We start from the raw sequence: 23,746 nt of genomic DNA, 5'->3' as shown, positions 1-23,746 counted from the left end.
AGTCTATGTCACAATCCCCTAATCTTGATTTCTAGCCTTCTTTGAGCCAAAAAGGCCTGGCTGCTCCTTTGTATAACTGAGAAGTCTCAATATCCTGGATTTGAGGGGAAGAAGTTTAAGATCCCCAGGGTATTTTCCTTGTTTTATAAACAGAGGCACAGAGGTTGAGTGAAACCCTTGTTTCATTTGTCAAAGCCGAAATTCCGAGCTTTAGGCTGTGCTCCAATTAGAGACTCTTACAAAAGTTCATGTGTGAGTCAGTGGTTTTGGAATTAGAATATTCCACTGGGTCAATGTTACAGATTGTGCTTGGGTTCCTGCTAATCCACAATCGCCTATTAAGCCCACGTGCAGCTGAACAGGGAAGGAGTTCACAGTCAGGCACTCAGCTCCACTACTCACTGGCTGTGTGACCTTCAGTGAGTTACTAAACCTCTCTGTACTCCAGTTTCCCCATATGTAATACTGAGATAACGAAACCTGCCTACATAAAGGGGTTGTTGTGGGGATTAAATGAGGTAATCTCCGGGGAGCACCTGGGCTTCCCAGGTGGCTCAAGTGGTAAAGAATCCGCCTGCCAGTGCAGAGACCTGGGTTTGTTCCCTGGGGCAGGAAGATGCCCTGGATGAGGAAATAGCAACCCACTCCAGTATTCCTGCCTGGATAATTCCATGGACAGAGGAGCCTAGTGGGCTATAGTCCATGGGGTGGCAAAGAGCCGGACACGACTGAGCACACACCCTAGAGAGCACTTAGAACAGGGACTCCAAGAAGATACTCAAGGAACATGAACGTGAACGTGAAAGTCGCTCAGCCATGTCCAACTCTTTGCAACTCCATGGACTGTATAGTCCATGGAATTCTCCAGGCCAGAATACTGGAGAGAGTAGCCTTTTCCTTCTCCAGGGGATCTTCCCAACCCAGGGATTGAACCCACGTCTCCCACACTGCAGGCAGATTCTTTACCAGCTGAGCCACAAGGGAAGCCCAAGAATACTGGAGTGGGTAGCCTATCCCTTCTCCGACCCAGGAATTGAACCAGGGTCTCCTGCATTGCAGGCGGATTCTTTACCAACTGAGGTATGAGGAAAGCCCCATAAGATGCCACTAAGATGATGGTGCCAGGGTAACGGTGTTTCTGTCGTAGGGCTTCTCAACCCTGGCTCTAGGACTTTTGGGGCCAGGTCTCTGAGGCATTCTGGGCCTTGTTCAGCAGATCCCTGGCCTCCATCCACTAGATGCCAGTAGCACCCACCACCCAGTTGTGGAAATAAAAAAGTGTCTGTAGACATCCCAGTGGCCCCAGGGGTTGAGAACCACTGTTGTACAGGAAGGCCGCTGACAGTCCCAGCTGAACGTTGGATTCCTCTTTCTGCTGCAGCCCACTGGTGACGCCGGGGTGTTCTCTTCCCCTCACTGGCTGAAATGCCCCTCCCATGCCAGCTCCAAGTCTAGTGGAAGCGCCTCAACTGGCAAGTTAGGAATGGGTGGTCAGGGGGGATTTTCTGGGGGTGTGGTAGGGTTGGGGGTCCTCTAAGTGGAATGATGAAAAATGGGAGGAAGGAGGAGCAGAGGCAAAGGGGCTTTTCCCTCTTTGATCCTCTGACCTCCTGCATGAGGTGGTGGGGCAGGGTCTTCCTTACCCCGGGGGGAGTGTGGTCTCTCCCCTGTCTGCTCGTCTGGCAAATGAAGGTAAAGTGAGTGGTGGGGACCAGGCTGGGGGCACAGGCAGCAGGAAGGGGGAAGGCGGGGAAGAGGAGGGGAGGGGAGGAGAGGCTCAGGCAGCGTTCTTGGTGTCATTTTGACAGAGCAGCAGGGGACAAACTGGATTGGATTTCTCTCCCAAATTTCATTTTTAAAAAAATATTCATTTATTTGGGTGCACCGGGTCTTAGTTGCCACGTGTGGGATTTTTTAGTTGTGGCACATGCAATCTAGATTCTGACCAGGAATCGAACCCCTGCATTGGGAACTCCATGTCTTAGCCACTGGACCATGGGAGAAGTCCCCCCAAAAGTTCTTTTTTAAAATTTACTTATGTTTAGTTGAAGGATAACTGCTTTGCAGTATTGTATTGGCCCCCAAGACTTCTTGATGACATGACCTCAAATAAGGCCCTCCTCCCATTCTGCTTTCTTTTCACCACCTTTTTCGACCTGCATTTTCCCATTTTATCCATTTATTTGTTACATGAGCATGGCCCAAAGACTTGTTGTATGTCTAGCACTGTATTAAGCTCCTGAGGGTGTTTTTGTTTGTTTTTGAGTGATTCTTTTTCAAGGTGAGCCTAAGGAAGGTACTAATTAAGTAAATGGAAGGCACAATCTAATTGAAAATCAACATATGTTCATGTACATGGCTGTGGAGCCACCCAAATCATATACATAAATGCTGAGGGAAGGTGGAATAAAACACAGTTTCTTAAACTTCTCAACAAATGGGCTTCATGAACTGATGTTAAAAGGGCAGAAGGAAAATTCAGCTTAAACAAAGGGCACCCCAATTCTGTAACATCTCCAGGCTGCCACAGCTCTCAAAGAGCATGTGGGTCAAGGGGCATGTTCAAAAGAAGAGGCTCTTTTCCCAACTGGAATAAATCTGACCCTTCTTCAGTCAAACTGACTGTAAGTTTTTTTTTTTTTCTGGTGATTTGTGGGAATAATCCATTTCTTTTGTTCCTGTCAGGGGATCTGTGCCAGATACTAGAAACCACTCAAAAGCCACACCCTTCTGAGATGTGCAGAGGAGGTCAGACGGTTACGACTGTCATTCATTCCCTAAACCAGCAAAGCTGACAAGTGCCTCTCTCAAACTGTCCAAAGTTGAACCCCAAGAATCAAGCCAGATTATTGCAGTACTCATAACCTGTTATAGAAGCAAATGTTGGTCAAGAAATTGATTAGCTTCAAGAGTCATTCTGGAGTGGTCGCTGGGAGGAGGTGTGCTATTTATTTAGGGGAAGGTTTGGAGATGGAGGAATGGAAGGCAATTCTTATCGGACAAACATAAACAGTATCATAAAACACAAAATGATACTTTAATTAATTACGGTAGGAAAGGCATTTCTCTTTTTGTTGTCGGACAGGTCAGTTGGAGGGACAAGGATCAGATAAAACCCGAAGCTGTCCTGCTGAGCCCGAAGGCGAGTGGCCCGGAGGGGCAGGCGGGCAGTCCCCTCAACAGGTCCCCTCAACCATCCCAACCCATACTAGCCAGAGACCCGCCCATGGTCCCGAGTGCCTGACGTCAAGCAGGTCTTCCGGACTTAAAACAGCCCCCGCCTGCTGGAGATTCCGGGACAGGAGTCGATGGCCCTCGAATCGGTGCCAGGAAACCTTGATGCGGCGACTGGCTCGGAGCTTCAGCGTCGGAGAGTGGGCGCAAACGGGGCATCCCTGGAGATCCCAGGTAGGCAAGCCCGCCCAGAGTCAGGGATGGAGTTCTGGTTCAGCGTAGGAAGGGCCACCTCCTGGTCCCCGGATTCCCCTATTCACAACTCCTCCTGGCCTTGCAGACCCCAGAGCCCCATCAAATCGCCAAAACACCACAAAATAGAGTAAAATCGCGGACGCCTGCACTGCACTTTGTTTCTAGTACTGGGCTAAAGGCACTCGCCTCTGCTGGCTCTTTTTCCCCCAACCGACAGGAGATGACCTCTCTGCCCCAGGTCCATCCCGGGCAGCCGTGGCCGCGGGCTCCCCGTTTCCAGGGCCGCTCCGAGACCCTCGTTCTGTCTGGTATCAGAATCTCTCGTCCAGTTCTATTGGCGGGGATGATGCTCGAATTGATCCTTGAACCTCTCCAAACCAGCTTCGATCTTGAAGCCACGGGAAGGTTCGGCCTGGCGCGGGGCAGGCTCTCGATCCCCGACCGAGTCATTCCCCGCCTATTCAGATAAATCTGCGCGGCTCGAGAAGACGATTTGGCCCCTAAAGTGCTCATCCTTCTCAGAACTGCGCCCTCGCACCAGTTTCCAGCGATAGAATTAACCAGAAAGCCGGCCAGGATCTGGCCAATGGAAGGAAGGCGAGGCTCGGATATGTTCTCCAGGGCCCGTACTCGCCTCTCTATCCCTTCCCCCCTCCCCCAATGCCCCCTCCCCCATCCTCACCTCCGGGTTTCAAGGCGGCGGCGAACTCGGACTCTTAAGCGAAAATCCAGCACAGTTCTAAAATAAAATTCGACTACAATAATAAAAACAGAGAGATGTCTATCTGCGTGGCTGCAACCACCGGAGTCCAATAAGAAGAGCCATGGGTTCAGGGTTTGGCGGGGAGGTCTCCCTCCAGCATCCCCCAGCAGCCGGGGCCCGGGGCCTGGCCCTGCCTATCCCAGGTTCCCAATCTCTGTTCCGAAGGGGCGGGGCAACGCCCCAAGGTCCATTCCCCCGGCTCTTGTGGTCTCCTTGACAACCTCCCCTGCCCCCTCTCCAGTCCGCTTAATAAAATGGGTGTGGCCCGCAGCACCGGAGAAAACCTCTTGCCCCCTCCTCACAATCTCCCTCCTGGCGAAGCAACAGGGCGTGAAGCGAAGAGGGGCCCCGCCTTCGAGCTCCCACCGGGGGTTGCCGGTGCTCCTAGGTGTGCAGCCTGGTGGGGCGTGGCCCCCGGACGCTCCAGGTATGGGGAGGGGCATCGTTCCTCTGCGGCCACCGGCAAGGCGCGCAGGGACCTCGGATCCCACCCCTTCGGCCCCTCGGAGGCTTTCTGGCGCGCGCCCCAGTTCTGGGAGAGGGCTGCGCGGGGTCACGCCCGGTCCATGCGTGCCCCCCGGGAGGACTAGAGTTCCTCGACCCCGGCGAGCTCCGAGATCTAACAAAGGGCTCGGAAATGAGGGGCAAAAAGCGGGGGGAGGGGCGGGAGCTCTGGTTAAACACCTTCATAGAATAAAAGCCAAAAATCAGGGCTGGCAACACAGATCACGTAAGCCCTACACACAAAGCAGTCAAGCCCCCGAGGAAGATCTCGGGTGAACGCCCCCGGTACTCAGGCAGCAAAATGCCAAGATTTCAGCGCTAATTGCTCCCCCTCCCCTTAATGACAGTCCCCGCCCTGTCCTCCAGAGCTCAGCCATCCGGCTTGGCATGGCGCTTTAAAGACGTGACACACCGCAAAAAGATGGCACCTCGCGATCGGAGGGGAAAAAAGCAGGGTGGAAGTGGGAGGAGGCACAGCCTGCCCTCCCCCTCCTCGCCCACCCGGGTCCACACCCACTGCCGCAGTGAGGGGCGAGCCCTGCGCGCCAGCCCCGCGCCTCCGGCAGGGAGCGCACACGCCGGACGCCCGGCGCAGAGCGCAGAGAAAGGGGCCCGCCCCGAAATGCACCTGCCGCCCCTGAGCGGGTCTGTGCGGGGCTGCGGCTGTGCGCACCCTCGAGCCGGGATCTGCAGCTGCGAAGTCCTTCCATATCCCAAGTCCAGGTGACCCTGCCTTGTTGAGCCTCCACATTGGGATCCGCGCACTACGTTCTCTCGGGCACTGCGCTGCTCGCGTCTCGGTGCCAGGCGCGCGCAGGGGGAAGGGCAACTAAAGTGACAGCGCCAAGACCCCTCCCCATCTCCCCGATTTCACTCCCAGCCCCCAAATGTCCCCTGCGGGTTTCTGAAGGAGGAAAACGAGAAGAGGGTGGGCCACCGCCTTAAACCAAGGGCAGCGAAAGCCCCGCTGGAATCAGGGCCGGGGAGGGGTAGGGAGGGGCAGGCAGGGAGTCATCTTTTCTAGAAACCGATCAATACCTTGTCTGCAAACCGAGGCAGAGAAATTGGATTACAGGTTAGGTTTTGGGGGTCGTCATTGGACCCCTCTCCACCCACCCCCCACAGAGTCACACGCCCATTGCGGCAACAGACGGTGTTCGAGCGTGCATAGCAGCCCCCTCCCCCAGATCACCGCCATCCGCGCCCCACCCTGTGGGCACAACCTCTGCCGGGTCTGTGTGAAGCGGGTCGTGTAGACAGCCCCCCCCCACCCCCCCCCCCCGCCACACACAGGACATACACACACACACGCGTGCATCCCTTGCATGGGTCCCTTTCCAAGTCACCCCAATCAATCCCAGCGCTGGAGCGCAGAGGGCGCAAGGAGCGGCCGCCGCCGTTGCCCCCGACCAATGCCCACCTCATGAAACCCATCTCTGAGGAGAGAGGAGGCGGTATGCAGGTGCAGCCGGGCGGACGGGGAGGCAGATTTCGGAGCCTCGCACTTACCTGATAGTCGACAGAGGGCGAGGACAGTAGAGGGAGGCAGAGGAGAAAGTGACTGTGGTGGCGGCGGCAGAAGGTGGGCGGCGGCGGCGGCGGCGGCGGCGCTGCTGCTGGTGCCTGAGCTGGTGGGTGGCGGAGATTGCGAGCGCGCGCACGAGCGGAGAGGGCGCGCTCCAGCGGCCGGCGGGCGGCGCAGGCGCGAGCAGCGGGAGCGCGAGCCTCCCCAGGGGAGGGGCGGGCCGTGAGGACTTGGTGGGCGTATTCTCCTCCGGCCACCAGTGGGCGCGCGCGAGCGCCCCAAGGTTCGGCCCTTCCCCGCCTCCCTGCTCTCTCCTCTCGGCGCTTCCCGTCCCGGGTCTCCCCTCCTCCCACGACTTGGGCCGCGGCGCTGACCACAACGCGCACGCGCGTCCCTTGGCGCAGGCGCACTCTGGGTCTCCTGTCGCGGTTGGAGCCTTTGTCTGCGGGGTCTCATCCCTTGGGAGGGTGGCTTGGTTGCTCCCTGGGTCGAGAAGGGCCTGGGTGCTCCGCCCCCAGGTCCGCTGCCTCTTTTATCCCCCTGACGTCTTGGAGTGATCTCCTGTCTCGGGAAGGTTCTGGGCGGGTTTCCATATGGACATCCCTCCAGTGCGTCCACCCCAGACCTCAAAACCTCCCCGGGCTTGCCCCGCTTATCGCTGGCACCCTGACCCTCCCCTGAATTTCCCGAAATGATTCCCCTGGTTGCAGATCAGTTTCATTGGATCTGCTTTCTTTCGGCCTGCTTTCTTTTCACCTTTTTTTGTTATTGATCAAGGTGAATTCTTGGCAAATCTACTTCAATTTGCTAAGACTTAAAACTGAGTTAAGGCTGACTTCAGTCAGTCAGTTCAGTCGCTCAGTCGTGTCCGACTCTTTGCGACCCCATGAATAGCAGCACTCTATGCCTCCCTGTCCATCACCAACTCCCGGAGTTCACTCAGACTCACGTCCATCGAGTCAGTGATGCCATCCAGCCATCTCATCTGTCGTCCCCTTCTCCTCCTGCCCTCAGTCCCTCCCAGCATCAGAGTCTTTTCCAGTGAGTCAGCTCTTCGCATGAGGTGGCCAAAGTACTGGAGTTTCAGCTTTAGCATCATTCTTTCCAAAGAAATCCCAGGTAATAAGGTAGTGCAAGGTTTTGAAGGGTTTGGGGTTTTTTTGTTTTAACAAGGATCATTCACATCTATTATCTTAAACCTAAGAATAAAATCTTAAATTAGATGAAATTTCACTTACCCCCTTACAAAACATTTTCACATATAAAGTTATTTTTATCTTGTTTGTCAAAGACTGTTACACTGTGTAGAATTTGAGATCTGGATTTCTAAGTGCCTGCTGGAGATTCTCACCTGGATAACACTGCTTCAGATTGAAAGTGACCAGAGTGTTCTTGCCTGGAGAATCCCAGGGACGGGGGAGCCTGGTGGGCTGCTGTCTATGGGGTCGCAGAGTCCGACACGACTGGAGCGAATTAGCAGCAGAGGCTTTCATCCTCTCAGTCAGCCAATCTCTGGGCTTTGTCCTTAGCTGGTCTCCCCAACATCTAATTTAAGCCCTGACAGTCAGTGGGAGGCTTTAAATGCATGAGGGCTTGGGGACTGCTGTCTTGTACTAAAAGGACAGGAATTTGTCTTAAAGTTTTATTTGCATAGCTCACAATTTTTCAAAACTGTTACGTGTTATGTGCTAAGTCACTTCAGTCGTGTCCGACTTTTTGCGGCCCTATGGACTGTAGCCCACCAGGCTCCTCTGTCCATGGGATTTTCCAGGCAGGAGTTGTGGAGTGGGTTGCCATACCCTCCTCCAGGGGATCTTCCCAACCCAGGGATTGAGCCCACGTCTCTTACATCTCCTGCACTGGCAGGTGAGTTCTTTACCACTCGTGTCACCTGGGAAGCCCTTGTATGTTATAGATTAATACAAAAAGAAAGTAACTAAAGATTTTTTATTCGCAGGGGTTTAATTAATATATACTGGGAGCACTGAGTGGATGGTGTAGATGGGAGCCAATTTTTTAAGTTCTGAGTCTCTAGAATTGACCCTTTGGTTGTTCTGCCACCTTTACCCTAAAGACCATTTTCATGGTTCTGAATATGTAGTGACCTTACTGGTCTCCCTTCTCTGTTTCTTTCTATGTCAGCCCACCCTGCCTAAAGGCTTCTAACTGCTCCATAAGTGAAATTAAACTCCTCCTTAAACTCCTGTGCATCCCCTTCCCCAGCCCCTACTCCGCCCCCCAGCACATCATCTGAGCCTCTGTCCTCTCCAGTTTTCTCTCTCATCTACTCTATGGCCAACTGAGCTTGCCTGACTGAACTTTTACTCTCCTCTGGGGTTCTCCTTTGCCTGCAAAGTCCTTATTCTTTCTCCATCCACCAATATCCTACCTAACTTTCAAAACCTAGTTCAAATTTTACCAAAGCCTCCCCTAATCATTCCAACTGAAAGGGATATTTCCAACCTGGCAGAGTATTTGGACAACCAGAAGGGCATTTGTTCTGTCTAATTGTGCGCTCAGCAAGGTTTTTGTTTGTTTGTTTGTGACTGTGTCATGCATCTTACAGTATTTAACCCGGGTCCATGGCAGCGAAAGCACCGAATCTTAACCACTAGACCACCAGGGAATTTCCTAGGCAAGATGCTTTGATGGGACACCTACATCCTCTCTCAAAGCCACCGTAGGGGAATATCTATGCTATCTATAAACTAGATTAGAAAATTAGTTATTAACATTACAGACAAATGCTCCACCATACAAAAGGAACCACATCCAAACTCTGCTAAATGTCAGTTCCCTGTTGCATTTGACAAGTGAGTTGATCTACAGGCAGATTTATAAACACCACAATTATATAAAGGGAGGCCGATCCGTGCCTTAATTTCTCTAGACTTACGTCTCAGTAATTTTTGCTTAGGCCCATATTTTCCTTTCTGTCTTTATATTTCCGGAATGCTTCTTATCCACCTCTCCTTCCCGCTATTATCCTGCTGAGAACGCTGACCCTTGTTTAGGTTTTCTGGATTCCAACAAGAAGCAGGACAAACTGCAGATGGGGGTTTCAGTTACATGTGACTCAGCAGAGTAGATCTATTGTCAAAAAAGTGAGGATGATCCTGGGCCCCAGAAATAGGGACAAGGCATAACAGATCCATGAGGTCAGCCTCTCCTTATATCTGGCTTTGCTCTGTCATACTGGATCTCCCCACCTCAGGGAGTGTCAGGTGATTTGGGGAGTTCTCAGAGGGGTGCCCCAAATATAGAACTTGAAACCAAGTCGAGCATTAACTTTCACTTAAATTGTGCCATCACTGGCAAAATCCCACTCTATGGACGATGTAGTCAGAATTCTGTAAGTAAGAAGCAATGTACAAAGTGATGACTGTAGTTAACACTATTGCCTGGTGTGCTAAGAGAGTAAAAGTTCTCACTGCAAGGAAAAAGACTTTTTTTTGTAACTAAACTTACTGTTGTAATCCTTCCTCTCTCTCTCTCTCTCTCTCTCTCTCTCTCTCTCTATATATATATATATATATATATATATACATATACATATTAAAATTTTTTTTTATTTTGGCTGCCCTGGGTCTTCATTGTGGTGCATGGCTTCTCTTGTTGCAACACTCAGGCTTAGTTGCCCCACAGCATGTGGGATCTTAATTCCCCAACCAGGAATCAAACCTGGCATATCCCCTGCATTGGAAAGCAGATTCTTAACCACTGGCCCCACCAGTGAAGTACCCCTGCTGTACACTTTAAACTTACACTGTGAAGTCTGTCAATTATATCTTAATAAAACTGGAAAAAATAAGAATTCTAAGTTACCAAAATATTGAGATCTGAGTCACATCTCACTGGCTACAGGCTGGAGGTTGTACTTGACTTTATTGTTTACAAGCTGTTCTTGGTTCAGAGTGAATATCATTATCACTTTTTTTCTAACTAATACCAAGTTCTAAGTGCTATTATTAGTGTCCTAATTTTTTTTAATCAGAAAAGGAGGTTGCTTATACTTGCAACTAACACTTATATGCCTCCTTTCTGTGGGGAATTCAGTGACAACCAGGATTATAAGGTGCTCTCGGTATAGTGATTTGCAGGTGACTTATTAATCGATATTGATCTTATACATTGAGGGCTAACCAATCTGGAAAGGATACATACTGTGTGATCCCCACTGTATGACATTCTGGAAAAGATAAACCTGTAGAGACAGTAAAAAGGTCAATAGTTGTCAGGGATTGAGGGGGAGGAAGTGGGGCAAAGAGGATTTTTAGGCAGAAAATTCTTCTGTATGATGTTTTAATGGTAAATTCAGGTCATCATACATTTGTCAAAATTCACAGAACGTACAACACCAAGAGTAAACTCTAAGGTAAGACTTCCCTGGTGGTACAATGGATAAGGATCCACCTGTCAATACAGGGGGCATGGGTTCGATCCTTGGTCCAGGAAGATCCCACATGCCTGCGCACCACGACTCCTAAGACCATGTGCCTAGAGCCTGTGCTGCCCAAGAGAAGCCACCAATGAAAAACCCTCAGGCCGCAAGGAAGAGCAGCCACCGCTCATCGTAACTAGAAAAAGTCCGCGCACAGCAACAAAGACCTGGTGCAACCAAAAATAATAAATAAATATATTTTTTAAAAGCTCTAATGTAAACTGTGGATTTTGGGTGATAATGATGTATCAATATAGGTCTCATGGATTGTAACAGAGTTACCACTCTGATGCCTGATGTTGATGGTGGGTAAAGCTATGTGTGGGAGAGGGCAAGAAGTTTGTGGAAACTCTGTATTTTCTACTCAGTTTTATTTGAACCTAAAACTACTATAAAAATAAAATCCACCTTTTAAAATTAAATTCAAACAAAATTGGAAAAATGCAAAAAACAAAACAAAAAACTTGGTGTTAGGTACCACCCAGGCAGGTTATGGCGTACATTATTTAAAAATATTTACTTAAAAATAAAATTCTAGGACTTCACTGGTGGTACAGTCAATAAGAATCCATCTGCCAGTGCAGGGGACAGGGGTTCGATCCCCGGTCTGGGAAGATCCCACATGCCGTGGAACAGCTAACCTGTGCGCCACAACTACTGAAGCCCGTGGTACCCTAGAGCCCCTGCACCCCAGCTAGAGAAAGCCCACGTGCAGGAATAAAGACTCAGTGCAACCAAAAATAAAATAAATAGATACTAAAAGAATGCAGTATTACAATTAAAATACATGAAATATCATTAAAAATAAAATTCTAAGCATTATAATTTTTTGATCAAGGGAAGTCCCCATGAAGTCAGTGGGACAGCCACGAGATGAGACTCTGAGGGAACTGCGTTCTGGAACTTCTTTTGTTCCTATATAAGTGACGATCTATCCTTTTAAATGTTAAATACAACTTCTTGTCGCATGTCTAGCATTTCAAGTAAATCCTTGCCCCAGAGGTTCTCTGGGATTTAGCAGCTTAAGGAGCTTATTTATCACTGGTTCTGGAAAATTCTGAAGCACTGGCTGCCTAGGCTGTTCTTGTAACACAGTGTTGGGCAAAGCCTGCTGCATTTCTGTCAGCAAGTGGCAACTCAAGACACCATGATTTTTTGATGCTCCTCCCTAGACCAATACAGTGTAGTTGCTGACAGCTGACAGAACAGAGAGCTCTCTGGGGCTCTGACGTATTTTGCTTTGCTCCAGTCGGAAATGAGTCTGCTAGTTCAGTAGTCTGGCTTCCCTGGCATCAGGGAGTGAGCTGTAAGTCACCCTCTGGCTGGCTTTCCTTCTAGAATGACTCAGGATGGTCTGTTTTGAACACTGCTTCAGTGTAATGTAGCTTTCTACAAGTTCCCAGATTTTTAGCCTTTTTTTAAAAATTGAAATCCAGTTGATGGACATTATTATGTTAGCTTCAGGTACAGTACATAGTGATTTGACTTTGCATATGTGTGAAATGATCACCGTGTAAGTCTAATAACCATCTGTCCCCATACAAAGTCATTACGATATCATTGACCATGTTCCTCATGCTGTATGTTACATCCTCATGGCTTATTTACTTTACAGCTGGAGGTTTGTACCTCTGTATCCCCTTCACCTATTTTGCCAACGTCACGCCCCTCCACTGTGACAACCACCCATTTTTTTCTCCCTATCTGAGTCTGTTTCTGTTTTATGTTTGTTTTTGAGAGTTCACATACAAGTGAGATCATACAGTATTTTTATTTCTCTGATTTATTTCATTCAGCAGAATGCCCTCCAGATTCATCCATGTTGTCACATATGACTAGATTCTATTTTATTTTTTAATGGATGAGTAATATCCCATTTTACATATATGTATGTATATACATAAGTATACACACACAGCATATCTTCTTCATCCATTCATCTGTCAGTGGACACTTAGGTTGCTTCCATATCTTGTCATGTCACATGTGTAGTAGTCACGACTGAGTCCACCTCTTTGTGACCCCATGGACTGTAGCCCTCCAGGTTCCTCTGTCCACTGAATTCTCTGGTGTAGGGTACTGGAGTGGGTTGCCATTCCCTTCTCCAGGGAAACTTCCTAACTCAGGGATTGAACCCAGGTCTCCTGAATTACAGCAGATTCTTTACCATCTGAGCCTGGCTATTTAAATAATGCTGCAATGAACGTTGGTGTGCATATGCTGCGTGCACGCTAAGTTACTTCAGTTGTGTATGACTCTTTGGTGACCCCGTGGACTGTAGCCCTCCAGGCTCCTTTGTCCATGGGATTGTCCAGGCACGAATGCTGGACAAGGTTGCCATACCTTCCTCCAGGGGGTCTTCTCAACCCAGGGATCGAACCCACGTCTCTTATGTCTCCTGCACTGGCAGGCAGGTTCTTTACCACTAGCGCCATCTGGGAAGCCCTGGTGTGTATGTATCTTTTCAAATTAGTATGTTTGTTTTCTCCGGGTAAATACCCAGAAGTTAAATCCTTGAACCATATGGCAATTCTACTTTTAATTTTTCAAGGAGCTTTCATCCTGTTTTCCATGGTGACTGCATCCGTTTATATCCCCACCAGCAGTGCGTAAGGAGTCTCAGATCTTTAGTCTTAAATCCATCAGTAGCTCCAAACTCAGGTATGCCTTTCTCGTGCATTCTAGGAGAAATCAAAATATTCTTTTACTCCCCTTGGGGTTGTTTTCCTGTTACTTCTCAAACTTTATTTGTTTATTTTTGGCTGTAGTGGGTCTTCGTTGCTGCACGGAAGCTTTCTCTAGTTTCGGCGAGCGGGGGCTACTCTTCGTTGTGGTGAGCGGGCTTCTCATTGCGGTGGCTTCTCTTGTTGCAGAGCATGGGCTCTAGGCAGGCAGGCTTCAGTAGTTGTGACACATGGGCTTAGTTGCTCCACGGCATGTGGGAATCTTCCTGGACCAGGGATCGAACCTGTGTCCCTTGCTTTGCAAGGTGAATTCTTAACCACTGGATCACCAGGAAAGCCCAAAATCAAAATATTCTACTGAATACAATGGTCATTGGCAGTAGTGAGAATTTCAGGGTTTGTATTTATGTTTCTGAAATACAGATGATCCTCATTATTTATGACTCCCTATCTGTGAATTTGCTACTCCCTAAAATGTTTTTGTACACTGTCCCATACTCGTGGCACTTCTGCGGTCACTTGTGTGTATGCACAGCGGCGCAAAAAATGTGATTGGTCCAACCTCGCTCATTCCCAGCTGAGGTCCAGCAAGGCGTCACTTCTCTGTTTTCAGCTCTCACACTGTAAGCAAGTGTCCTTTCTGCCATCTATTTAGTGCCACAGTTCCTGTGGTTTTGTGGGTTTTGCTGGTGATTTTGCTGTTTAAAATGGCTCTAACATTTCTCTGCGTGAGGAGGGTGTGATGTGCCTCATGGAGAAAATACATGTATTAGGAAAGCATTAGCAGGCACTAGTTACAGGCTGTTGGCTGTGCGTGCGTGCATGCTAAGTCGCTTCAGTCGTGTCTGACTCTTTGTGACTCTGTGGGCTGTAGCCCGCCGGCTCCTCTCTTCATGGAACTCTCCAGGTGAGAATACTGGAGTAGATTGCCACGCCCTCCTCAGAGGATCTTCCCAACCCAGGGATCAAACCTGCTGTCTCTTAGGCCTCCTGCACTGGCAGGCGGGTTCTTTACCACCAGCACCACCTGGGAACACCCTGTTGGCTGTGAGCTCAGTGTTAGTAAATCAACACTGTATATTCAATAATGTGGTTTGAAACAGACACACACTGCCTTGGCTTGGCAGACATGGCCTGGGTCCTCATGGAACACTACCATCCAATCACATTATATTCAATGTGAATATAACTTTACACTTCAATGGATCACCAAATTCTCTTGCTTTCAAACCTTTCATAAGCCTAGATCATTCCCTCTTTAGTGCCCAAATAGCTTCTGTTTGCCCTTCAAAACTTAGCTCCAGTGCTCCCTCCTCAGAAGGCTCACCTGAGACCTGCCTTTTAAGGCCAGGAGTTACCCCGAGAGACCCACTTACCACACTGGTGGGTGATCGCTTACGTACTTATCCATCTGAGTGTGATGCCTGGAAGGCCTGAACTGTATTTTGTTCACCTTTGTATCCTCGGCCTGTAATACAGTACTCGACACACAGTAGGTTCTTCATAAACAGCTGATGAGGGATTGGCAGACTGGATGAATAAAAGAGGAACTGGGTGAGAAACAGGGGCAGACTGTGGCATATAGCAAAGCCTGAGAGCTCAGTTTATCAGCAATCCAGAAAAGTGTTGATGTGGCTGAAAAAGAAAAAAAAAAGTAGGTTCAAAACTAAGACAAATAAAAGACATGCATAAACCCTCTTTAGGGGACCTGGAGTGGAAAAGCTGTTCAGCCTGTTTCTCCCAGCTTCCAAAAATTCCTGAATCATTGTTTAGACAGAACAGCCCTTTATTAAATACCTCTCACTCCCTTTCAAGTTCACTGTCAGGCTTTATTGGATTCTGAGATGGACCAGGAGAAAATGTGGATGGTAAAGAGCAAGGGGGCTTCTCTCTCCTCTCTCCTCTTGCCCCTGTCTTTTGATTACAGCTGAACAAGGTCAAGAGGCCTTTAAGAGACCAGCAAACCTAATAATCCTGTGGTCATTTTTTTTTAAAAGGTCGTAGGCAGATTCAAGCTGAATTGAAATGGTTCGGTTTCTCTTGCCATTAGCAAGGATACAACAGAGTCACACACACACACACACACACACACACACACACACACAATTCCCTCCCTTTCTTGGTACACTGCTCTTTTCTCTGTGTACTTTGCATGCTGTTTCTCCTAACTTCTCCTCCAAAAACCGTTTAGCAGCCCTTGCCCACCTCTTCTTATTCCTTGGATCACAGATAACTTTTCAGTGTGGGGTCAGCCCAGAAAATGCCTTTTGGTGGATTCAGAACCTCCCCTGCCAGTGCCTCTCCCCAGCCCCCTCCTGTTTACTCCATGGCTGCCGCCCTTCACATTCTTTCGTCCCTTCATCAGTCCAGGTGGCTGCTGTCACCTGGTCTGTGTCACCGTGCAGCCAAAATCCTCACTCTGGGAATTCCCTGGCTGTCCAGAGGTTAGGACTCCAGGCTCTCACTGCCAAGGGCCCGGGTTCAATCCCTGGTGGGGGAATTAAAATCCTGCATGCTGAGTGGAGTGGCCAAAATAATAAATAAGTAAATAAATAAAATTACTATCCCTCTACTGTCAAAACAACTCCTCTTTAAAAAAAGAAAAAAATAAAGAAAGAAATACTTCACTGTTTCTTTGGAGAGGGTGAGGCTATGACTGGCACAGTATTAATTGGAAAGAAAAATTCCAGAAGCCAAGCCCTAGAACAATAGGAAGCTCTGAACAGACTTTAGGAAATTGTCCTGTTTGAGCCTCTCACCTTACAGATACAGAAGCAGAGGCCCAAAAAGGAAGGGCAGTGAGTGATTTAATGGCAGAGCTGGGTTTAAAAATCAGGCCCTCTATGTTTTGTTCCAGGTTTGGCCCTCTGCAGCACAACTGGAATGGTACCTTAGCAAACTTGAACAGTGTGTTAAAGCAGAGTCTCTGCTGGGGGAGCTTTCACCCCCAGGAACATCTGACGTCATCTGGTTGCCACTGCTGGGGAAAAGGTACTAATGGGTGTTCAGAAAATCAAGGCCCCTTGTAAGCCCTGATCAGATTCCTAATCTGGGTCACCACAGCTTGTAGGGCCTGGCTGCAGCCCATCTCATGGACGCTTCCATGTGATTTCAGCAGCTGGAACCACAACCTCCCCGCGAATTCAACAGGCAGGGGTTGAACTCAAGGCAGACTTCTGCTCATTTTGGTTTGTGGATTTATTTTGTTTTGTGTTTTCCAAATGTGAACTTGGCTTTACTCTAATACAGGACTTCTCAACCATGTCAGCCTTAGGGTCTATCCAGGACCTTGTCCCATGATCCTAAGTAGGCTCAGAGGGGAGATATGAGACCTGGACTCAGATTTATGTGCCTGGAAGAATTCTAGACAACAAGTTTTGTCGTGGGGGCTTGTCCTGTGCGTTGTAGGACATGTAACAGCATTGCTGGGTTCTACCCGGGAGATATTACAAGCACCTCTGACTTTTTTTCCTCCAGGGAGGAACATGTCAGTTTTTGAAAAAAATGAGATATACTCACATACCAAAAAATTAGGTGAAAATTTGGAATTTCCTGGTGGTCTGTGGTTAAGATTGGACTTCCCTGGTGGCTCAGGCAGTAAAGCATCTGTCTACAATGCAGGAGACCCAGGTTCAATCCCTGGGTCGGGAAGATACCCTGGAGAAGGAAATGGCAATCCACTCTAGTACTATTGCCTGGAAAATCCCACGGACAGAAGAGCCTGGTAGGCTACAGTCCATGGGGTCACAAAGAGTTGGACACAACTGAGCGACTTCACTTCACTTTCTGCTGCCAGGGGCCTGGGTTGCATCCCTGCTTGAGAAACTAAGATCCCACAAGCCATGAAGCACGGCCAGAACAAAACAACAACAAGAAAAACTAGGTGAAAAATTCTATGACTTTGGTTGTCTTTATTCCTTCGTTCCATTCAGGCCTCGCTCATAACTGATACTTGTGTTTGGTTGATTTGGCACTGGGCCCTCTGGTGGCTTAGATGGTAAAGAATCTGCCTGCAATGCAAGGGACCTGGGTTCCATCCCTGGGTCGGGAAGATCCCCTGAAGAAGGAAGTGGCAGCCCTCTCCAGTATTCTTGCCTGGGAGATTCCATGGACAGAGGAGCCTGGTGGGCTACAGTCCATGGGGTCGCAAAGAATCAGACATGACTGGGCGACTAACACTTTCACTTTCTCCTCAGAGAGGTTTCTCCCCTGGACACAGTCTGAAGGTGGGATTCTTGTGAATGGCGTGTGTATATGCTGAGGCCTGGTGAGCCACAGGGCACTGGACTCCCTGCTGTGTATGGTCATGTGACCAGTTCAGACCAGTGAGTTGTGACGGGTGTCACTTCTGGGCTGGAGCCTTTGATTGCTTGTGTGAGTCCCTCGGGAGTTCTCTCTGTCCGCTGAGGCGAGTGTCGAAGCACAGGTCAGATGGAGCTTCCTTCGGGCAGAGCCCCTGAGTAATTACCATGAACTCCAAGCCCCCTCCTGATCCTCATAGGACACATAACATGAGAGGAAGGCGAACTCCTGTCAAACCGTTGAGATTTGGGTATCCTTTGTCATTGCACCATAATCCCAGCCTAACCTGACTGCTCTAAGGACCTGCACAGGACTGCTATACACAGAAGTCAGCCCTTATGCGAAGAAACCATCCCATTCAGACCAGCCAGTGGAGTCCATTCAAATGCCGGGATAGTCTGGGGTTAAAAAAATGAAAAGCTCATGAAGTTAATTAACAAACACTTTATTGAGTTAAAAACATGAGCGAGCTAAAAAAAGAAATGACTTGTTTGTGTTGTGTTTCAGTTGTTTACAAATTCAGGAGGGTTAAACAGAGCGTGAGCACAGTGCGGGCCCTTTTGCTTGCTGTGTGATGTGGGGGACCAGCTCTCACAAAGTCACAGAGGGGCTTTTGTGCTCCACAATAGCATCTCAGGGCCAGCGTGCTTTGCATGTTCATCCACAATAACTGCTTTCTTCTGGTAAGTTGGGGCCAATGACTTTGGGTTTGGGATGTGGAATCAAAATTATGAACAGGCTAAAGAAGAAAAATTGTACCAAACATCATGACTATAGGAGTGCTTGTCTCTTTAAGGAAGACGCACGTGAATATTCAAACTAGGTAAACCAGAGTGACCAATGACTTAAGTAATTCCTTTACAAAGAATTCTTCTGTCCTAATTCCCTTGGTACCCTGAAGTGTTTGCTTCAGATTCCAGAGGTAGAGGTGAAGGGCAGAGAAACATGAAGCCAAGGTTCATTACTGTTTGATGTAAAAGATAAAACATTTTGTAGATGAATGCACAAAAGAGAAAAATTCAATTTAATATTCATGTAGCTAAAAAACCCCCCAAACTTATGGCTTAAACTTAAGCCTTAAAAAGGCATACCTGTCCAAAAGAAGTTTTTGTTACCATATTTTTCTTAATTAGTTTGCAAACATCAGATGGAAACCCTGATCGTTGATTAATTTTTAGGATTCCTTATGGCAAATGCTGCTAACTAGCTGGCATTACTGGGTAAAACACTTGACTTCTTTGTGCCTGTTGCCTCGTTTGTAAAATGAGGGAAATAAAAGACCCTCTGGGGATTGCTTAGCTTTAAAAAAATTCTGACCCTTTGAAAAGAAGCATCCTGGAGAAAAATGTGGGCCCATGCTTTGTATTCAAATGATATATTCTCTGAGACAATCAACCTTTCAAATCTGACATTTTACAATAGAAAATAACTTTCAGACTTCCCTGGTGGCTCAGTAGTAAAGAATCTGCCTGCCAGTGCAGGGGACATGGGTTTGATCCCTGGTCCAGGAAGATCCCACGTTCCATGGGACAGCTAAGCCCATGCACCACAACTTTTGAAGCTCATGCACCCCAACTTCTGAAGCTCAGGCACCCCAAAGCCCGTGCTCCGCAAGAGAAGCCACCTCAATGAGAAGCCAGAGCACCTGGCTCACAACAAATAGAGAAAGTCTGTGCACAGCAAAGAAGACCCAGTGCAGCCAAAAATAAATAAAAATAACAATAAATTAAGTGGATAAAATTTAAAAAAAATTTTTAATAACTTTCTTCATGTAGGGCTGATTGCTGAAAAAAGTCAGATTTGTCAGCATCCAGGGTCCTTGGTGCCCTGAGGAAGGGCCGCTGAAGTTGGGAGCCAGTGTGTTCTGAGCACCTGCTGTGGATGGAAGCATCTGGGTAAAGGAGGTAAAAACAAGAACAGCTGGAGAGACCAGCCAGGTCTCCCAAGGTCTTCCTGCTGCTAAGGAACCAGCCCTCACGCACACCAAGGGCAGCACATGATCAGAACACGGGGTGATGTGGACACCCCTGTTCTGTGTGTTTTCGACTCATACCTTTTTTCTAGGATGAGGATGTCCTCTTCTTTAGGAGAAATACCCCTTTTGTCCATGGGAACCATGTGGTTCTGATCAGGAGCCCCTGTGATGGTGTCTACCCCTCTGTTCCTGCAACTGGGCACCTGATCCAAGCAGGGTTGACCTGCAGGCTCTTTCTAGTTGGAACTAGAGGAAGAGGCTCCCATCTGCTCCGGCGGCCAGGGTTTCTAGCCTCATGGAGACGGTCCCTCCAAGGGAAACAGAAACAAGAGGGGGAGAGATCTGAAGGGGCCTGAATCGCTGGCTGACCCTCCCCCTGCCCTCTCTGTAGCCTATTCCAAACCCATGACCCCCATTTCTCCACCCAAGGGAGTTGCAGTTAACCATTTGCAACTTGTGAGGCTGGACTTGTGGGAAAGAGTGAAGAGTGAGACAGTCCTGGAAGCTTTTTCGTGTGTTCAGCCTGGGGAATCCAGCCTCGGGAAGTCACGTGCAGCCAAAGTGATGGCAGATGCAGCCAAGCCCAAGGCCACTCAGGAAGAGCAAGCTGGACCAGCAATAAAGTCCCACTGGATTTATTTAAGGATGGCAAATCTCACTAGGTGAGGAAAGAAGAAGAAGGGGCCAAAATCTTAGGAAGTTTAGTAAAAAGAAGATGAGAGAAAAAGTCAGTCAGTTCAGTCACTCAGTCATGTCCAACTCTTTGTGACCCCATGGACTGCAGCACACCAGGCCTCCCTGTCCCCCACCAACTACCAGAGCTTGCTCAAACTCATGTCCATTGAGTCAGTGACGCCATCCAACCATCTCTTCCTTTGTTGTCCCTTTCTCCTCCTGCCTTCAATCTTTCCAAGGACCAGGATCTTTTCCAATGAGTCAGTTCTTCAGATCAGGTGGCCAAAGTATTGCAGTTTCAGCTTCAGCATCAGTTCTTCCAATGAATATTCAGGACTGATTTCCTTTAGGATTGACTGGTTGGATCTCCTTGCAGTCCAAGGGACTCTCAAGAGTTTTCTCCAACACCACAGTTCAAAAACATCAGTTCCTCAGCACTCAACTTTGTTTATAGTTCAATTCACATCCATACATGACTACTGGGAAAACCAAAGCTTTGACTAGATGGACCTTTGTCGGCAAAGTAATGTCTCTGCTTTTTAATATGCTGTCTAGGTCGGTCATAGCTTTTCTTTCAAGGAGCAAGCGTCTTTTGATTTTGTGGCTGCAGTCACCATCAGTGATTTTGGAGCCACCCCCTCAAATAAAGTCTCTCACTGTTTGCATTGTTTCCCCATCTATTTGCCATGAAGGGATGGGACCAGATACCATGATCTTTGTTTTTTGAATGTTGAGTTTTAAGCCAACTTTTTCATTCTCCTCATTCACTTTCATCAAGAGGCTCTTTAGTTCCTCTTTGCTGTCTGCCATAAGGGTGGTGTCATCTGCATATCTGAGGTTACTGATATTTCTCCTGGCAATCTTGATTCCAGCTTGTGCTTCATCCAGCCCAGCATTTCACATGATATACTCTGCATATAAGTTAAAGCAGGGTGACAATATACAACCTTGTCAAGAGAAAAAGAGAGTGAGAGGCAAAAAGAAAGAGGGGAAGGATAAATGTATTATTGTGGTGAGACATTTTCTGAGAATAAATTTGTGTTTCAGTGCGAGGATCTGAGAAGAGGTGAGTACAGGGCACTCTGCCTTAAGTGAATTTGGGAGGGACATTACCTGTTCAGGGTGCTTCCGCAATGGCTCAGCGGTAAAGAATCTGCCTGCCATGCAGGAGACGCAGGAGTTGTAAGTTTGATCCCTGGGTCGGGAAGATCCCCAGAGGAGGAAATGGGAAACCACTCCAGTATTCTTGCCTGGAAAATCCCTTGGACAGAGGAGCCTGGCAGGATACAGTCCATGGGGCCACAAAGAGTTGGACGTGATTGAGTGATTAAGCACGGACTTATCTATTCAGGAGATGGAAAAACACTGTATTGCAGAGTGTGAATGTAATTTAACAGGAGACTCACTTGAAATAGATTCACTCTGACCCTTCACTTCTCTTCGAGCTCTGTTTACCTTCAGATGGCCCCCAGCTGCTTAAAGCCAGATTCTTCCTATACTTCCTGCTCTACTAAGACTTACTTGCCTGGTGGCTCAGTGACAAAGAATCTGTCTGCCAATGCAAGAGACATAGGAGACACAGGTTTGATCCTGGGTCAGGAAGATCCCAGGAGGAGGAAATGACAACCCACTCTAGTATTCTTGCCTGGGAAAGCCCATGGACAGAGGAGCCTGGTGGGCTACAGTCTATGGGGTCGCAAAAGTGTCGGACACAACTGACCCACTAAACAACAACACCGCCAAGACTTAGACTGACGTTGGCTTTGATGAGCTGGTGGAGCCATCCTCACACCACCCCTCCCCCTTTCCCATTCCTCCCCTCCTGCCCCATCCCACGCCCAGTACTTAAAACCCTCCTGAGGTTTTCCACCTGCCTGGGGTTGAAATCGGAATTCCTTTCCAAAGTCTCTGGGGCCCTCTCTTCTCCAGCCCTGCCCTTCTCTGCTCCCTCATTGTTATCTTGGGTGGTCAGGGAGGCCTCCCGGAGGAGGTGATCATTAAGATATACATAACTGGAAGAAACCAGCTTCATAAAGATATGGGAGCAGTGTGTGCCAGCCTGGAGTGGGGTGGAGTGAGGGGTAGCTGGTGGACAGCAAGCACAAAGTCCTAAGTCAGGAATGAGCTGGCAAGCGTGAGGACTGGAGAGAAGCTGGTAGGGGCAGAGTGGGGAGGGGACAGCATAGGACACGGTCTCAGATTCCAGTTAAAGAAACTCAGAACTGGAAGTAACCTTGGAGGGACCTTAATTCAACCCCTTTATTTAGTTTATTTCTTCACTTTTTAAAATGTATTTGGACCAAAACATGCAGCATCCCAGACCAGGGATTGAACTTGTGCCCCCTACAGTAGACGCACAGAGTTTTAACCACTGGACCACACAGGAAGTCCCTTTATGTATTTATTTTTAAATTTTAAAAATTTAAATACAGTTGATTAGCATTATATTACAGTTGATACAGTATTATATTAGTTTCAGGTGTATAGCATCATCATTCAGTATTTTTACAGATTATAGTCCATTAAAAGTTATTATAAGGTAATGACTATAATTCCCTGTGCTCTACAATATATCTTTTGCTTATCTATTTTATACATATATAATAGGAATATAACATTGTACTACTAACCTTGTTATTTCAAAGACCAGGAAATTGCAGGTCAGAAAATTATTTTTAAAACGTACACAAGAAATACATGAGTTTTCATGTTACAAATTCAGAGAACACAGCAAAAGTAAAAGCGCCCTTGGCACAACCCCATCCACCCCTGCCTGCCCCAGTCTCCTTACCAGTGTCCTCTCCAGTGGGAAGTTCAGCCAGTCAAGAGGCTACTGTTTCTGACTTTGGGGTAGGAATATACTGGTGGCTCCAGTTGTAAAGAATCCGTCTGCCAATGCAGGAGATATGAGACGTGGGTTTGATCCCTGGGTTGGGAAGATCCCCTGGAGGAGAAAATGGCAACCTACTCCAGTATTCTTGCCTGGAGAATCCCCATGAACAGAGGAACCTGGTGGGTTACAGCCATAGGGTTGCAAAGAGCTGAACACGGCTGAAGCAACTTAGCATGCACGCACATACGTTTGTATACGTACACTGAGAAATGTATGGCTTTATTGGGCTTTCCCTTCACATCTACGCAATCATCACTTTTGACTTTGGAAACCTTTTCACGTTTGTTCATGTGGATGGAGTGCATTCTTTTTACCTGCTGTATAGTATTGCATGGCTAGATGAACTACATCATTTAACTTTTCCTCTTGGGCATTTGGGTTGCCCCTGGTTATTAGAAATAGGACTGTGGTGAATACCACTGGACAAGCCTCTTGGAATACAAGTGCAAGGCTCTGGTAAATACCAAGCTGTGAAATTCCTGGATCCAGGGGCAGGCAAACACCATGAAATTTTAATCGAAGCTGCCAAAGTGCTCTCCAAAAAGAATGCATCAC

General features: G+C 48.1%; 1 protein-coding gene across 17 annotated transcripts in view; it reads right to left on the bottom strand.

Moving 5' to 3' along the window:
• The window catches only part of MAPT (microtubule associated protein tau), a 120,637-nt gene extending 112,919 nt beyond the window's left edge, over positions 1–7,718 (bottom strand). For 7 of the 17 annotated variants that reach the window (XM_019980995.2, XM_019980998.2, XM_019981001.2 and 4 more), the window contains exon 1: positions 6,206–6,365. The gene's annotated coding sequence lies outside the window, so the exon portion shown is untranslated. Of the gene's footprint in view, positions 1–6,205; positions 6,380–7,572 lie in introns of those variants that run through there. The other 10 variants (XM_070773686.1, XM_070773691.1, XM_070773680.1 and 7 more) reach the window with 7 other exon arrangements.
• Between the last annotated feature and the right edge of the window lie 16,028 nt (positions 7,719–23,746).

The sequence above is a fragment of the Bos indicus genome, chromosome 19, assembly GCF_029378745.1.
Source record: "Bos indicus isolate NIAB-ARS_2022 breed Sahiwal x Tharparkar chromosome 19, NIAB-ARS_B.indTharparkar_mat_pri_1.0, whole genome shotgun sequence".
Lineage (NCBI taxonomy): Eukaryota > Metazoa > Chordata > Mammalia > Artiodactyla > Bovidae > Bos > Bos indicus.
The sequence above is the reverse complement of the archived record's forward strand: the minus strand, read 5'-3'. Positions and strand labels throughout refer to the sequence as shown.